Source organism: Sturnira hondurensis, unplaced genomic scaffold (genome assembly GCF_014824575.4).
Source record: "Sturnira hondurensis isolate 20B ecotype Veracruz unplaced genomic scaffold, ASM1482457v3 Scaffold0010128, whole genome shotgun sequence".
Classification (NCBI taxonomy): domain Eukaryota; kingdom Metazoa; phylum Chordata; class Mammalia; order Chiroptera; family Phyllostomidae; genus Sturnira; species Sturnira hondurensis.
Genome location: NW_028082759.1, coordinates 40,791,699 through 40,809,888, shown reverse-complemented (window position 1 = coordinate 40,809,888; position 18,190 = coordinate 40,791,699). Strand labels below are relative to the sequence as shown.

The 18,190-nt window shown below is 44.9% G+C and overlaps 1 long non-coding RNA gene across 4 annotated transcripts in view; it reads right to left on the bottom strand.

The window, feature by feature from the left end:
* Nucleotides 1-13,814, bottom strand: part of LOC118995575 (uncharacterized) — a 29,870-nt gene extending 16,056 nt beyond the window's left edge. For 2 of the 4 annotated variants that reach the window (XR_005068306.1, XR_005068305.1), the window contains exons 1-2: nt 13,494-13,814; nt 12,966-13,104 (exon numbers count right to left, since the gene is read on the bottom strand). This is a non-coding gene — a long non-coding RNA (uncharacterized LOC118995575). Of the gene's footprint in view, nt 1-11,776; nt 12,024-12,965; nt 13,105-13,493 lie in introns of those variants that run through there. The other 2 variants (XR_005068304.1, XR_005068307.1) reach the window with 2 other exon arrangements.
* Nucleotides 13,815-18,190: the final 4,376 nt, after the last annotated feature.

The following is an 18,190-nucleotide window of genomic DNA, read 5'->3' as shown; positions in this document are numbered from 1 at the left end:
AGTTGAGACTTAATTGCTTTTGGTACATCGATGGGAGGGATTTACTCCCAGGCCAATGAACTGCAAAGACTGACCATGACCACTGTGGAGCATCTCTGTGCAGAGGCTGACCCCATGGAGCAGGACTCACTTTAATGAGGCTCTGGTGCCCACTGAGTCCGCCCTTTGAGTGTATTACTCATGGTGGTGGTTGTGGTGTTTCTCCCTGGCCCGAAGCCATCCACCAGGTACGCTGATTCTGGGGTCTCCTGGAAAGTGCAGACTAAGGTCAGCTAACCTGGCCAGGTTCTAGCATGAGCTAGAAAGTGATCTGGAGATGGCTGCTCTTTGTGCTGTGCTTGGAGGTGCCTGGGAGAGGCCAAGCTACAAATCAACTGGCTGCTGCTAGTACCAGGCCTGGGGCCACTTAGCAAAAGGTACAGGGTATGCAGAGGCCAGATACAGCTTGTTTGAGAGATGTTAGGAACTCCACAGCATGAGCCAAGACAGACCATTATTTGGACAAGCCACTAGAAAAGGCCTGAGTGGGCCTGAAAGTTGGGTGGGGCACAGTCTCAGGGAATTACCAGAGCAGGGCGAAGAGTGTGAGCCAGGTTAATGAAGACTAAGATACAGCACTTGCCTGCCAGCTCTGTGGGCTAAGGGATCAGCAAAGGTGCCCTCTGAGCTGCTGCTCAAGTGCTGGAGCTCAGAGCAAGTATGTTTGACTAAGTCCATGCGGGCCCTTTAGGAGCAACACCTGGGACTCCAGATGCCCTCCATCTCACTCGCCCACAATCCCCACTGGTTTTTACAGCGAAAAGTTATAGGGACTTTTCTCTCCAGCATTGGAAATATGGGCTGGGACCCATTGCTTTTTAGGGGGGACCTCCATGGCCAAGATATCCCTCCTAATTTTTAATAGGAGGGATTATGCCACAAGTGGGTGTGGGGCCAGCTCGTTCTGCTTCTTTGTCCCTCCTACTAGTCTCCAAGTGACTTCTTCTGTTTATTCTTAGTTACAGGACTTCTGTTCAGGTAGATTGCAGGCAGTTCTGAAGGATGGTTGTTCTGCAGTTTAGTTGTAATACTGATGTGGTTGTGCGAGGGTGTATAAAGTTAAACAGTAAAATTACCAGGCTTTAAGAATGTGAACTAAATTCATGCTGAAAAACTCTGCTTTCTTATTAGGCTCTGAGAAGAGATTTTAAAGACACAAAAAGGAAAGGAAGGGAAGGGAAGGGAAGGGAAGGGGAAGGGGAGTAATTTCAACTCCTTAACAGTTAAGGAGTAGTTGCATTTATACAGTCTTAAAATGATTTTGGCCCTTTGAAGGCACCCATGAGGCTGATATGGCCCCCAGTGGAAATGAGTTTGACACCCCTGCAGTAGGGACTCAAGTTCATGAAATAAGAGGAGGTTATAACACAACAATATATAATCATAAGAAAGAATCCACTAAAGATGCTGAAAATAAAATATATATCATTGTTGACAGCAAAAATATAATGATGGTCTGATATTAAACTGGGCTTGACCTTGACATCAGTCTCTTTAGATGAGTCACTTCCCAGCATTGGTTCAGCCTCTTTCCTCCCCTCTCTTATTCCCGGTCCTAGATTCTGTAAATATAGTCAAAAGAGCACTACACAAAAATCTAGCAAACAAGAGCAACAGAGTTTCTGGGAGACCAGCAATTGCAGGTCACAGGAGTTTCTGCAAATGCGCCTTCTGACCACCCTGGCTCTCATCTGTCTGAGCCCTGGCAGGATCTGAACTTGGGGAGGCACACCGGAACTTTCCATGAGAACATGTGTGGAGGGGCCCTGGAAGATGAAATATGTCTCACTGTGTCATCCTCTACCTCCCTTCCAGAACACTAAAACTTGGTTAACACGAACAATGGGACCACTTGAAAGGAAAAAAATGCATTGAAGAAAGCCACCGGCAAGGTATGAACAAAAGGGGTCCTCCACCCCACCCACGGCCCCTCTTCATCTCCACCTGGTCTCAGCAGCCAGCGGTAGGGAGGGTAGAAGGACTTGCTCTATCCTAGGGGCAGCTCTGCGTTTGTATGACACTGATGGGGCTGGCAAACAAGTGACAGTGCAAGCATGTGACAGACAAGGCAGCAGTGAAGAGATGACCTGCGTTGACTTCCTGGCTGCCACTTACTCACTGAGGCCCTAGAATGCCTTGGGTTTAAATCTCAGGTCAATACTTGAGGCAAATGTCTTCACCAAGGTATTCAAAGCTTCAGTGTCTGCGCCAGGGGTCACTACCTACTCCCACTATAGGGCCAGCAATTAAACTGAATAAGGTAAAGGCCCTAGTGCAGGGGAGGTGCCCAACAGAAGGTCAGTCAGTCTCCCTCCTGAGGGAACCAACCACTACAACTGAGTCTTAGCTACTCTCAGAACTGCAGGAGCCGAGAGCTGAAACAGGCGGTGTCTGTAATGCGCCCCAGACTGTCTCATAAGCGTGTGTTCTTACTACGCACGTATATGTCACATAACACAATGCCAGTTTGATGCCTATTTTAAGGCTGCAAAGGCATCTGGAACTACACAACTTTCTCCAGATGTTTTTCTATACACTGGATTTAATTTTTCCCATGATAAAGGGAGTAAATTTACCTTCGGGGGCCATTAGCACTTTCAAACTACCAAGACCTTTGGGGGGTGTGGGAAACTTCTACCAGTAAACTCGCACCTGAGGGCCATTGGGCCAGGGCCTTGTTTAATAACCTATTAACCTGCATGACACTTTTCCCTGGAAGTATATCAGACTTTCCTTGTAATCACTGTTAATTAAACTCTTGCTGTGAGATCACTGTAGATTCACACACAGCGTTAAGAAGTTGCAAAGAGAACCCATGTGCCCTTCCCCACTTTCCTCCCATGGCAGTGTCTGACAAAACTATAGCAAATGTCCGACCGGCATGCTGACAGTGAGACAATCAAGATATAGAACTTTTCCATCACTGCACGGGTCATTCTTGTTGTTCTTTCATAGCCTTACCCACCTGTACCACCGCCTTACCACTGGCACCTACTGCTGTGCTCTCCACATGTATAAGTTCACTCTTGTCATTTCGACAGTGTTATGTAAATGGGATTCTACAGTACATGATCTTTTTGGGGGTTGTTTTTTTCATTCAAGCCTAATTCTCTGGAGATTCATGCAGAGCATTGCCTGTATCAACGGTTTGGTCCTTTTTTTTTGCTGAGTAGTATTCTTCAGTAAGATTGGACCACAAACATTTTTTTACTTTTTAAAAATAACTTGTTAAAATTACAGTTGACATACAATATTATATTAGTTTCATATATACAACAGTGATTAGGCATTTATATAACTTATGAGTGATCACACCCAGAAGTCTAGTGCCCATTTCACGACACAGGCATTACCATATTACTATGTTCCCTGTGCTGTATTTTGCATCCTGTGACCATTTTGTAACTACCAAATTGTACTTCTTAATTCTTTCCCCCCTTTTGCCCATCCCCCAACCACCTATCCCATCTGGCACCCATCAAAATGTTCTCTGTGTCTATGAATTTGTTTCTACTTTGTTTGTTCGTTTATTTGGCATTTGTCTTTCAAATGTTTAGATTCACTTGGCATTTGTCTTTCTCTGACTTATTTCATTCAGCATAATACCCTCTAGGTCTATCCATGTTGTTGCAGATGGCAAGATTTCTTTGTTATGGCTCAGTCATATTCCATTGTGTGTAAGACAAGGACTGCCCGGGAAAAGTCCAGCCATTGTTATAATGACAATGGTTTGTGTGACATCAGTGTAACCTGGCAACCCAGGAAAGTGGACTGGAATGTGCATGCATGAACAATGATGACTTCAGTCTACTAGTCAGTGGGGCAGTAGATGCTGTTGAGAGAGTTATGTGTACTGTGTGACTGTCGCATTCAAAATGACTGAGCAAATAAAGCCAATGGATCTGCAACAAATTTTGTGTTAAACTTGAACATTCATCCACGGAAACTATTCAGATGATTCAGAAGGCTGCAGCTCTGGGCAACTGGTGATTGGCAGCATCATCACAACAATGTACCTGTTCATGTGGCTCGTGCAGAGTTTTTTAGTGAAATATGAAGTCACCCAGGCAACTCAGCCCCCGTACAGCCCAGATTTGTTGCCCTATGACTTCTGCCTTTTCCCAAAACTAGAATCACCTTTGAAAGGGAAGAGATTTCAGACCACTGATGACATTCATGAAAATACAATGGGGCAGCTGATGGTGATTAGCAGACCTGTGTGAGGTCCCAAGCTGCCTACTTTGAAGGGGACTGAGGCATCATTGTCCTATGTGCAAAGTTTCTTGTATTTTGTATCTTCTTCAATAAATGTCCCTGTTTTTCATAGTACAAGGCTGGATGCCTTCTGGACAGAATTCATATGTACCACTTCTTGATCCATTCATGTATTGATGGACTTCCATATCTTGGCTATTTTGAATAATGCCACAATTAATATAGGAATGCATATATCTTTTCAAATTAGTGTTTTGGGTTTCCTCAGATAAACACCTAGAAGTGGAATCGCTGGGCCCTTTTTTGTCTCGTGTTTTAAAGTCTATTTTGTCTGATATAAGTATTGCTGCTCTAGCTTTTTTAAAATTTCTACTTTGATAAATATCTTTTTCCATTTTTTCACTTTCAGTCTGGACCTTTTGATCTGACATGAATATCTGGTACACAGCGTATGTAAGGGTCCTGTTTTCTTATCCACTCAGCCACTGTATGTCTTTTGATTGGAGCATTTAATCTATTTGCATTTAAAGTTATTATTGATAGATATGTATTTATTGCCATTTTATTGTTCATACTTTTTATCTCTTTTTTCTTCTTCTTCAAGAAGACCCTTTAAAATATCTTGTAACACTAGTTTGGTGGTGATTAACTCTTCTAGCTTTTCCTTGTCTGGGTGTTTTCTGCTTCCTTATCTTTCAAATTACTGATTTGATCCTCTGCTTCATCTACATCTCTTCCACTAATGATTCCCTGTAGTATATTCTTCATTTCAGTTTTATATCTTCATTTCTGAGTGGGTTTGTTTTATGTTTTCTATCTCCATTTTTATGCTTCCTATCTCTTTGTCTCTGAGACCATCATTTCTTCCCCTAAGTTCATTGAGCATCCTTATAACCAGTGTTCTGAACTCTGCATCTGGTAGATTGCTTGTCTTCATTTTGTTTAGTTCTTTTTCTGGAGTTTGGTTCTGTTCTTTCATTTGGGATGTGTTTCTTTGTCTCTTCATTGAGACTGCCTCCCTGTGTTTGTTTCTATGTAGGTAGAGCTGCTTCATCTCCTGGTAGAATTGTCTTATGTAACAGCTATCCTTTGGGGCCCAGTGGTGCAGTCTTCCTGGTCACATGAGCCAGGTGCTTCAGGTACGTCCCTTGTGAAGATTCTGTGCACCTTTCTATTACAGTTGAGCCTTGACATCTGTTGGCACACAATAGGATGGATTGACCCTCAGGCTGATTTTTGTGAGGACTGGCCATGACGATAGTGGAGGAGCTATTGTGCAAGAGCTAAGCTTACAAAGCAGGATTCACTCTAACAGTCTCTGCTGCCTGTCATCTCTGGAGGTAGTTTGATGTAGACCTTGCTGTGGTCTGAAGCTGGCCAATGGGTGTGTTGATTTGGGGCCCCTTGGGAAGGACCCTCATGAGGCCAATGTCAGCTACTGCCTGTGCCCTGCCTGGGGTCCTGGCATGAGCTACAAAGTGATTTGTGGATGGTTGCCATTTATGAGGGGCTTGTAGGTGCCTGGAAGAGGCTAAGCTGTGAACTCAGACCAGCTGCCACTTGTGCCAGGCTTGGGGATGCTTAGTAAGAGGTACAGGGCATGCTGAGGCTGATGCTACTTGTTTGGGTTTTGTGAACCCTAGAGAGATTCTAGGAGAGTCTGCATCAAGAGCCAAGACAGGCTGTTAAGGAAAAGATACTGGAAGCAGTTTTGGTAGGCCTGCAAGCTAGGTAGGTGGGGACTCAGGGAATTATGGGTAGGGTGAACAGTGTTAGTAGCCAGGTTGATAGAGACTCAGATGTGGTGTCTGCCTGTGCTGACAGGGGGAGGGCTCACCAAAGGAACAATGGCCTCTGCCAGTACTTCTGTATTGAAGAAAGCTTCCCCTCTAGCCCTCACCCTGAAGCCAAACAATTAAATTCCTCCCCATATTTCCCTGGTGCTTTTCGGGTTTTGCCCAAGAGCTGGAGCTCAAAGCAAGCAAGTCCATCAGCAAGTAAATCTGTATGTGGGCCCTTTAAAAGGAATACCTGGTTCTCCAGAAGCCCTCCATATAACTCAGCCACAGTCTCCACTGGGTTTCACAGCCAGAAGTTGGAGAGAGACTTCTCCTCTTGGCACTGGAACCCATGGCACTGGAGGCTGGTGTAAGACTGAGACCACTCACCCTTTAGGGGAGACTTCCACAGCCAACATATCCCTCCCAATTTTTAATCCCAGCCCATTTCACATGTCAGTACCTCCTACCAGTCTCCATGTGGCTTCTTCTTTATACCCTTAGTTATAGGATTTCTGTTTAGCTAGATTTCAGGCAATTCTGAATAATGGTTGTTCTTCCATCTGCATTTTGGATTCATTTCCTAGAATTCCCTGAACTGGAATTACTGGGTTAAAGGATATGAATGGCTTTTTGCTAATTTGATAGTTTAAAATCCATCATTTTGTGGTTTTAATCTGTATTCTTCCCTTACTAGTGGTGCTGGACATTTCTCTTTATCTTTGTTTACTAGTTGTATTTTCTCCTTTATGAATTGTCTATTCATGTTCTTGGTCTATTTACCTATTAGGGACTTAGTATTTTTCTTACTGATTTGGAATCCAATCACTTTTCCTCACTTTCACACAGTGTAACACTCCATCACCTCTCACCTGAGACGCTGCAGTAGAATTCCAACCTGTCTTCCCATGTGCGCTGTTTGCCCTTGTATCAACTTGGAATAATGCAGCCTTTTCAAAGTAAAGTAGATCAGGTCACACCATTGCTCAGAACCTCTCAAAGTTTTTACCATGTTCTACCAGTCTATATGTAATCTATTTCCCACCCAACCTCTCTGACTTTCTTTCCTCCTTTGCTAACCCAGCTCCAGCCATGTTGGTGGTATGATTTGTTAAAGATGCCAAGCATGCCCCTGCCTCAAAGAGTTTGCACCCACTTAGTGCTGCAGACCTGGAATGCTTTTCCATAGATACCCCCATGACATGTTGTCTCATCTGCTAAATATGTTTCATTCTCTCATCTTCATCACCCATCTCCACCCTCTGCCAATATGACTGCCATCTTCTGTCTTCTCATCTTCAGATAGGCAAATGGATTTACCAAGTACTCAGTCTTACAAGCTAGAAAGCTTGGAATTTGCTTCAACTTCTCTCCCTCTCTTTCTCTGTCATTCCCCCATAGCTAATCAAGGACCAAATCCTGTTTATTTTATCTCAGAACTGAACCATGTTTTTCTACCTCCATTATTATTCTCTGGTTTGAACTCGTACTAGCCCTTGTATTGCTTATTTCTGTGGCTAGCAACAGGCTCTTCATGACTTGTCCTTCCACCCTTCTATCGGAGTTTTCCCTTAAAAAAAAAAAACAACCAAAAAACCCAGATCTTGTCTCAACATAGCTTACTGACCTTTTCTGAATTCTGTTGCCAATTCCCACAAACAGTCATGCCAGGCTGTCCTGCTGCCACCCCTGCCCCGCCCCCGCCCCGCAGCCTCTTTCTCCTCCTTCCCCAGGTACTCACCATTCTCCAAACACACCAGGCCCATTCCTGCCTCTGTTTCACACCTGTTGGGATGTGTGTTTTACCTCCGATACCTTTAAACTGAAACATCACCATCAATAGGTGGCCAAATAAGTATTTGAAAGATTAAACTCTTTCTTTCCCCTGCATTTCCCTCTTTTCCTGGGCCCATTCTAGGAGAGTCTGTTCTCAGTCTCAGAGGAGGTTGGGCAGGTGGATAGCAGAGTTGGCCTGGAGACACTTCCCTCCCTGGCTCATACGTCCCGGATCCTAATCTGGTTGGGCTGAAGAGCACTTGAGGTTAGAGACTATGTCCCTGGTAGAAACAGGGCTAGAGGGAAGGATTTCCCCCAAACCAAGAAGAGAGGTGTGAGCCTGTAAAGGAAAAGAGGTCTCTGGGACCCAGCAGTATCAGAGATCTGTGTCCTGCTTTCTGGAGTCACCAAAGGATGCATCAGGTGCTTGGTGGAAATACCCATGATACACTGGGAAGATGGGACCCTACAGCCAGAGTTCCTGTGTCACAGAAAGAGCAGCACATGGGACTGAAGAGGTCTGCTAGCTGAGTACCACGCCAGGTTTTTAGCACAGCCCTGAGTGCAGGGGGAAGCCCCGGCAAGGACTAAACCTGAATTTCCTACAAGGTTAACAGGATGGGGGCTGAGAGTAAAAATGAAACTGGATGAGAAGAAAGAATGAAATGGGTTGTTTAGTTCACTGACTTTTTTACCTGCTTGAGAAGCAACTGCACCCATCTTCTCAGGCTCCTCCCCTGCCCCATGTACCTTCTGATCTCCTGTTCTTGCCTTTTGGCCCCCAGATTTCTGGTTCACTCGACCTGCTCTCAGGACTATGCACCCACCTTCACAACTTCCCTCCTGCTTCTTTGGACTTTGGGTTTCCATTGGAGCCGTTGACCCTGTTGGCATCTTGAGTTTGAAATTCCTCTGTTGTAGAAGGAAGTCCTGCTATAGGGGAGTCCCAACACACCCCAAGCTGGACCAACCTCTGGCCCCCAAGGCTAGGAGTGAGCAGGAACACAAGTGCAGAAAGTTCTTCCTCTCTTCTCTACCTGACAGCACTTTACTCATCCTCTAGGACCTTGCTCAAATGTCACCACCTAGGAGCCTTCCCAGGGGGTGACTCCCTATGCAGGGCTTCTTCTTGGGGTATCCACAGTATTTTGCTTATACCTCTGCACTTATCACAATATATTATTATGTGTTTACATGGTGTCCTTTTCACCTTGACTATGAACACCTTGGGGGCAGTAACCATATCTCATTCACCTGGCACAATGTCAGCTACAGAACAGGGCCTCACCCTAAACGCTGTTTCTCCAAGAGTGCCTCAGACCCTCATATGCCATTCTATGCTTTTTCTCTGTATCAGGTAGAAATGCATTGGCTGTAAGTAACAGAGAACCTGACTACAGTGGCTTAAATAGCGTCTTATTTTTTCTCACACAAAAAGAAGTTTGAAGGTAAGCCACTCAGGGCTGAGACACCCAGCCTCTCCCCATCTTTCTATCCTGCCAATTTTAACGCAGTGGTCATAAGATGACTGCTATACTTATAAGTTCACATATGTACTTAGAAACACATAGAAGTTCTAGGCAGGAAGATATGAGAAGAGTAAAGAGTCACATTTCTCCTATTTCATCAGGAAAGCACAGGTTTTGCCGAAATACTTCTGTTTACATATCATTGGTTGGAACTATATAACATGACCACCCCTAGATGCAAGGGAAGCTTAAAAAGGGAAGGCAAGGGGGAATATGGTGGAGCATGGGTATGAATAAGAACATTCTTGGACCCCGCCTCAGATCTACTGAATCAGAAATGCTAGGGATAGGGCCCAGTGGTCTGTACTGTAACAAGCCCTCTAAGTGATTCTGATTCAGCTGAAGTTAGAGAATCACAGTCATATCTAACAGCTAGTATTATGGCAGGGGAAAATCCTGGGCTAGAATTCAAATTGCATGTTTTTGTGAAATGATGCCCAACCAACTGAGCCACACTAGTCAGGGCAGAAATCACATATATTTTTTTTTTACTGCAAGCTTTGTTACTTGCCAGCCATGGGGCTTAGTTTTCTGATTTCTAAAATGGAAAGGAGAGAGAGAGACATCGATGTGAGAGAAAACATTGATTGGTTACCTTCTCATATGTACCTGACGAGGGATAGAACCTGGGTATATGCCCTGACTGAGAATCAAACCTGTGACCTGTTGGTCTATGGGACGCTGCTCCAACCAGCTGAGCCACACTGGCCAGGGTGCACTGATTTTAAAATTATAAAAATTCTTGATAAATAAATAAGTTGACTGGTGCTGAGAAAGAATTTCCATATGAGGTGACTCCTAGAGTTCAGAGACAAAAGTAAAATTTAAGTGAGTATGATAGTTAATTTCATGTGTGGATGGAGAACCCTGACTAATACAGAGGGGAAAATTTCGAACTAGGACTGAGTGCTTTATTTTATTGTGCTCCTCTGTTTTGTATTGTAGGTCAACATCCCAGAAACGGGATATTCTCTTGGCACCATTACTAGTGTTTGGGATGATTGTATATAATCACTACAAGACTAAAAATTCTGTGTGTTAGGCTCTTAGAGTCTTGCTGTCTTTCACAAGACCTTTTCTGGGGGTAATAATGACAGAGGAATCTTGCAATAGGCTGATCACAGTTATGTAGCTGACGCATTCAGCTGAGTGCAAAACACCCTGGAAAAGCAAAGCAACCTATAAAAGTATAAAGAGATCAAAAAAGTTACGACAGTAAGGGACAAAAATAGAAACTGAAACCCCAGACATTCAAAATACACTTATCAAAAACAAATGTTTGTATCAGCCACAGCGGTTGCTGCTACAGGTGGTTTCCATGAGAGGAAAGAGGACAAATGTGGTTTCAAAACAAATACTTTAGACAGAGGATAATGAAATGGAGCATTTGGGGGAACAGTTTGTAAAAAGATGTGAAACAAATGGATTTGGTGTCCTGCCATTTGGATTGAAAATACCGAGACGCCATGGTCTGAGCACAAAGTAGCGTGTCCATCCCTCAGTGTAGTAAAACCTGCTCTCTCAGTTCTGTGTTTCTTCATTCCAAAACAGACACCCACATAACAGGTGCTGAGAAGTTTTCATAAGTGAACTTGGACAACTCACCAGCTGCACACTAGGCACCAGGAAAGTCACAGTCAGATCTACATTAGTCTCCACCTAACCGTCTCAGGTTTGGAAATTGCCATGGCTGAAACAGCAAAGCCGTACCAACATCGGGAGATTGACCTGTCTACTCAGGCGAAATGGCAGTGTCAAGAAAAGTAGACAATGCTAAGAATACACGCAAAACCAGTGAAGTGTGCACTTTAAATGGGTGGATTGTATGCTGTGTGAATTATATCTCAGTAAACCTGTTACCTGCTATGGCTTAGCAGATTGAGCACCGGCCCACGAACCCCAAAGGTCACTGGTTCTATTCCTAGTCAAAGCATATGCCTGGGGTGGGGGCCAGGTCGCCAGTTGGGGGAGAGAGGCAACCGATTGATGTTTCTCTCCCTCTCGTTCTTCCTCCCTTCCCTTCTCTCTAAAAATAATAAAACATTTTTTTAAAGTAAAGCTTTTACCAAAAAAAAAAAAAAAGGAGGAAGAGGAGGAAGGGTTTGCAGGCAAAGATTCCATGACACAGAGACTGTGCTGCAGCAAAGAAACTGTGTCTGTGTCCATTAAATTTGTCTGTACAAAATGTGAAGCCAAGGCTTATTTATTGATTGATTTGTTTGACATCTGGGCTCCAACACGCAAGTACTGTGATAAGAGAGTTTGTAGAAGCAAAATCAGGAAGTCACGTGTGTCCTTGGTGCTGATGAAAGAGTAGCAATCCGCATATGAAAAGTCTGAAACTGGAGCTGACCTGAAGCCAAGCTCTGGTCAAAAAAATAGGCCAATGCAGATTGGCCTAACAATGTAATCCGTTAGGGATTACAGATTCGAAATGTTAACCACTTTGGGAACTGGATTTCTGGGGCAGGGTGGGGGGTTAGTTCATCAATCAATCACATGGAGCCTCACCTATTTCTTTTCCTTCCCGTTCCATGAACCCATGACCTCCCTCCCTCACCCCACCTGAGCCCTGAGTGCAGTGGTGATAGGCAGCTGGGACAGCTATAATCCCATGTGTGGCCGTGTTTCCTCTGCTTCCTTCCTGGGGAATTGTTATGGTGATTACTGTTCCCAAGAACAGGTACTGAAATGCAGTTGATGGGATAGAGAGCCTCAGAGTTAGAATTCCTGTGGTCAAGTGCAGGCCCTACAACTCACAAGTTAGTGACCCCTGAGTCATTTAACACCTCTTGGTCCCATTCTCTCAGGCATTCGAGGACTTTGCTACTGTAACGACCCCTCTCTCTCCTGCAGCCAGTTTCAGCTTCTCCACCACGCCGTTCTCACCAATAGCACCAGCCGCTGAAGTTTCTCACCCAGTAAAATTTCTAAACAAAAACAAAACCTCCCTCTCTCCCCCATTTGCCGCTAGTTCCATCGCAATCGTTTGCTCTCCCTCCCAGCAAAATTCCTAACAAAGAATTTCTTGTGTTATGAGTTGCATTGTGCCCCCACCCCATTCATATATTGAAGCCCTAACCCCAAGAATGTGACTGTATTTGAAGGGGGGCCCTTAAAGGGGTGATTAGGTCACCAGAACAGGAGATTAGAACACAGCACCGACAGAGGGAAGACCTCTCTGTGAGGACACAGGCAGAAGGCCTCCATCCGCGAGCCAAAGAAAGAGGTCACAGGAGAAACCAACCCTGTGGGCACCTCGATCTTGGACTTCCAGCCTCTAGAACTGTGAGAAAAGTAATGCTTCTTGTTTAAGCCACCCGGTCCACGGTGCTTTGTGATGGCAGCCTTAGCAAACTAATAGACTTAGACTCTCTCCATTTTCTCACCTCTGAGGCTCTCCTTCTTGCAATTTTCTTTTCTCTTGTTAACCCACTCTAGTCAGGACTGCATAGCCACCCACCCACCAAACTTCTCATCCAAGATCACCGCTGACCGCCGTCCTGCCAGACCCAGAGCCCACTTTGCTGACCTCCTCACGGTCAGCTTCCCCACAGTTGGTCACGCTTCCCTTCTCGAGGACAGTTCAGCACTTGGATTTTGTTATCCCACTAAGTCGTCAACTCACCTCATGAACTGTTTGTTCCTGCTCAGGCTTTTTAGCTGAATATTCCTTATCCCTTTTTCTCCTAAGTGTCAGAGCTCTAGGCCCAGGTCTCAGTCCTCTTCTCTGCCCACAGTCTGTCCTCAGGTCATTCCATCCAGTTCTATGGATTTAAATATTATTAAAAAGCTGATAAGTTACACATTTATATACCAGCTCCAACCTGTCCCTTGAGCTCCAGGCTCAAGGATATTCAAATATTCAATTGTCCAAACATTTCCTCCTGCGTATCCAAAAAGCATTTCAGTTCAACATGTCTAAAATGGCAGACTACTGGCTCTAATTTCCCACCCCATTTAGAGTGAAATCCAAACTTCTCACCCTGCTCCCAAGTTCCCTTGTGACCAGCGCCCGGCCTGCCTCTCTGAATAGTCTCCTCCCACTGCCCCCTCTCCTCACTGCCCTCCAGCTGCACTGCTGGTCCTCTAGTGCACACCCGGCAGTTCCTACGGCTCCTGGAGTCACTGGTTAGAGCTTTGCAGAGCTACTTACTCCATTACATCACTCAGGGCGTGGCTCAGAAATTCCCCTTCTGGAGAGGACTTCCTTGACCCCTGTCTTGCATATCACTCTCCTGAAGGCTGTAGAACTCCGTACACTTAAGTTGCAGTTAAAATATTTTAGTAACCTTATACCTCGCATTATATTAAGAGCTCTATATGCATGATCTCATTTAATCCTCAGAACAGCGTAATAAGGCATTCTAATCACCCCCATTTTACAGATGAGGCAGCTGAGGCTAAGAGAAGTCACATAGCTTACACTGAGGCCTGATTCCAGAACTAGTGTTCCTAATCATTAGGTTCAGCTGTTTCTCAGTGTAAATGCTGTTCTTAATTATGAACAATATGGCTTCCAGAGTTTACTTTTCAGGATTGATTGGTTTCAACTGCACGTGTGTTTGAGCAGGCGCAGTAACTCAGGTGTACCAGTGTGTGCTAGGGAAGGGCTTGTTTAAACATTTAGATAGTACAAAATGCAAATGACCTAAGGACAAATTCAAACATGGCTCTAGACCACCTCTGTGGTTCTTGCTTACAGACTTATTAAAGATGAGGCTATTTTATTTTTAACCTTGTGTTTTCTGGGCTCAAGTGCTCGGCAGTGATTGAAAATTTTAAACTTTAGGGTTTTCTTTTTCCTTTAAAAAAATCCTGTTTTCACAATGTGATTAGAAATAAAATCCTTAGACAAAATTTGGTGTGGTGGTAAGAACAAATATTTATCGAACACCTACATGTCCCAGACACTTTTCTGCTTTTACTGCCTCTCTGAGTGGGATTCGTTTGCCTCTCTTTCAGTTGAGGAAACTGAGGCATCAGGAGCTCAGGGACTGTCCTGTCTCAGAGCGGGACTCTCTAACCCCCTACCCCCTCCTCACCAGACAGCACACGCTCCAAAGTGGTTTTGCCTTCCCATCATGGAATACACTTGATTCCCTGAGGCCCAATCTGTGAGGCCTATTCTCAGGGCTACAAAATTTAGTCCCATGATACAATAATAAATATGAAAAGTTACTTATCAGGGACCTACATGCCATTCTGCAAAGGCATATACCCAAAAACAAAAGGCAAAAAAAAACAAAAAACAAAAGAATGCAAAGGAGTTCCAAGTTCCGTGGCCAGTCTTCTTCGACCTGTAGACGGATGGGTCTGCTCAGGTAACCAGCAGATACTAGATCGCACCAAATTCTCAGTGACACCGTTTAGCACAGGAACAGTGCTAGTCCCTGAGCACAAGGACTCTTTGCCTCTGCCCTCTGCGCTGGCTCTTCTGGCTGCCTGGGCTCACACCCTTCCATTCCTGCTGCACCAGTGCCACCTCCTCAGGAAAGTCCTCCTGACTGTCTTACCTCTCCACCAGCCTCTCTCTAACCCTTTATACCCAGCTCTGTTTTTTTTTTCACAGCACTTATTACATTATATATTTACTTGCTTATTGTATTTTGCTTATCTTCTCCAATAGATGGAAGCTTCCTGAGGGCTGAGACTTTGTCTGTTTTATGCCTGGATTAGAGTAGGTGCTTATTAAATAATTATTGAATGAATGAACGGATGCTATGAAAAGAGTTGCTGTGGACGAATGGGTGGATGGCGTTCAACCGTTACAGGGCTATGCTATTTATATCCTCCTTCTGTCTGATCTACAAAGGGAAAGACATGACTACAACCACCAAAGAGGAGTAAAGCAGGAGAGGCCCCGAAAGACGAGAAATCCAAAACCTCCTGCCTCAGATTATCAGCATGCTTAGGTCTGGCTTTGCCAAAACCATGAAAACCCTGGACATTTAAGAACACAAATTAATCTTGCAAAATGGAATGGATATGTAAGGTGGTTAATTCCAGAGAAAAGAATAATCCAATAAACAAGTTTTCCTTAAACAGGCAGACTAGGGTTACATAAGTAGCAATCATGTTGTCAGCGTCATCCTTTTGAGAACGGCAGAAAGACATGTTCTACTCAAGCTGTCCCCACAATAGAGTGATTCATGGTTACAGACCCCACCTGGGGCTGCTTCTGGCACCTGCAGACTGCTGGGCAGTGACCCGGAAGTGGCTCTGTGAGTCAAGAGGTAGCTTTGGCAGTGGGAGCTTTGCTCACACACTTGAGATAATGCTGTGACTGCCCCAGAAACGGGCTGGCCTGCCACACACAGTGGGTCTCTTCAAGCTTATGAAGGCACATCCTATGTCATGTTCTAGGCCACATCCCTTTAGGGTGGCTTTCTCTCTGCTCCACTGTCAGGGTGGGTTTTCATATAATTTTAAATAATGGTGTACTTTGTGCATTCACCTAGAAACTGAATAGCCTTTAAAGCAGGACTTGACAGAAACTGGAGAAAGCACCCTGAGTCTGGGGAACTCGTGGCTCACTCACCTTCCCGCCTATGCTACCACAGCCCCTGAGGGCTCTTATCCCCACACACCGGCTGCTGCTTGAGGGGATCCCACCTCCCTTCTCCTTTCTGGTGCCTCAGCCAGCACACAGGCCCCTTTTCATTTTCAGGATTTTCTTTCTTTTCTTTCCTTCTTTTTTAAATCTTCACCTAAGAACATGGTTTTTGATTTTAGAGAGAGGGGAAAGGAGAGAGAGAAAGAGAAGGAAGCACTGATGCTAGAAACATCGATCGGTTGCTTTATGAACTGACTGAGCACCAAACCTGCAACCTAGGCATGTGCCCTGGGGAATCGAACCCACGACCTTTCTGTTTATAGGACAACACTCCAACCAACTGAGCTACACGGTCCAGGGCATCAGGATTTTATTTCTAATCACCATGTGGACATAGGATTAAAAAAACTAATACGTGAGACTACAATGTTTCCAGGATCTTCAAAAGCTATTACACTTATGGCCTTGGTATCACTTCTGACTTCTTCCGAAGATGGTAACCAGCAGCCCAGTTGGATTTCTGTTTTCTGCTTTTATTTCAGAAATTGGGAGTTCACCAAACCTCTTGCTTCCTTTTGTTTCAGGTTTTCTGGAGACAAAGACAGATCCTTTCTTCCCTTTCTTAGGACAACAGGTTTCACTGGAATTCCAAGTGATTGTTCTTCTAAATTAAAAACAAACCCTGAGCCCTGGCTGGTGTGGCTCAGTGGATTGAGCAGCAACCCTGTGAACCAAAGAGTAGCTGGTTCGATTTCCAGTCAGGGCACATGCCTGGGTTGCAGGCCAGGTCCCTTGAGAGGGGGCATGCCTGAGGCAACCACACATTGATGTTTCTCTTCCTCTCTTTCTCCCTCCCTTCCCTTCTCTAAAAATAAATAAATACATACATACATAAATACAACCCCCAAACACCTGACAACATGCTGGCTGGATGGCAGAGGTTCAGAAGACTGTATTTATTGATGGGCAGATTCAAAATAACCTGGGCTGGCTTCACGTTCGGGTTCTCCTCAGTACAGACAGGATGACTTGTTGTTTCTTGTCCTGAGGTTGCCCCGAGTAGCTGCCCTACGGGGTTCCCCACCTGCAGTTTGGTCAGAAACAACATTCTTTAGCAGCCTTGATGCAGCTGGCAGGGTAGTGCCACAGCCTGCCTTTGTAAGCAGGAGGCAGTGGCATCAGCTGCATCGTTTCTGGGTGTTGGCATAAATGTGGCCCTGCCCCATGGTCCTTCAGAACAAAAAAAACTTGAGGTTGAATCCCTTTTGTTGGGGTAGATAAGGGAGTGTATTGAGCTTCATGGAAGACAGACAGAGGACTGACAGATGGGGAAAGGGTCGCCCCCGCAGCTGGGGGTTGGCCTGGAAGTGGGTACTATGGCAACCCACTGAGAATTATCCTTCGAATTAAAGGATGGTTGGATTCACTGGGTCTGCCCAGGCGGGGAACCTGGCTGGGTCTTTGTCAGCTGACAGATGAGCGGCTGCTTTGCAGCTGTGTGACTTGACGGTTGGGTTGTGTTCAGACAGCTCTCTGCTGTGAAGATGACATCACTCTGAGTTTCACTGCATGAGTGTATATAAACCTGTGGTAGACCAGGAGGGGACGCAGTGGGGAAGGCTGACCCCAGGCACAGGCAATAAGCAGTGGATTTCTGTGTGTGTGTACAGAGAATATTAAAACTGACTAAAAGTAAATTTGTTTATTTTTTTATTGTATTGGTTTTAGAAAGGAGGGGGGAGAGAGAAAGATCCATTTGTTGTTGCACTTATTTATGAATTCACTGTTGCTTCTTGTATGTGCCCTGACCAGGAATCAAACCCACAACCTGATGTATCAGGACAACACTCTAACCAACTGAACTACCCGGCCAGTGCTTGTTTTTTATTAGTTTCAGGCTCAAACAGTTCCAAATAATGTCAGTGATAAAATACTTCTCTCTCACAGGAGCAGACTTCTCCCACACCCCCACCACCACTACCTTCGTAGACCACTGGGATAAACAAGCACCAGGTGGGAAAATTATAAATCAGCAACAGAGTAAACAGAAAGCAAATGATGCCTAAGATAAGATAAAACATGTTTTTACACCCAAAACTCCACTTTGTGTGATGGGCCTTCCTGTTGTTTAGCCTTGCATTTCAGTTACTTATTGCTGCTTTTAAAACCACCCCAACATTCAGTGCCTTAGAACAGCAATCATTCACGTGCTCAGAATTCTGCAACTTGGGCAAGTCTCAGTGAGAATGCCTCATCTCAGCTCCTTCGAGGGCTGGCACTTCCTGGTGGGCATTTTT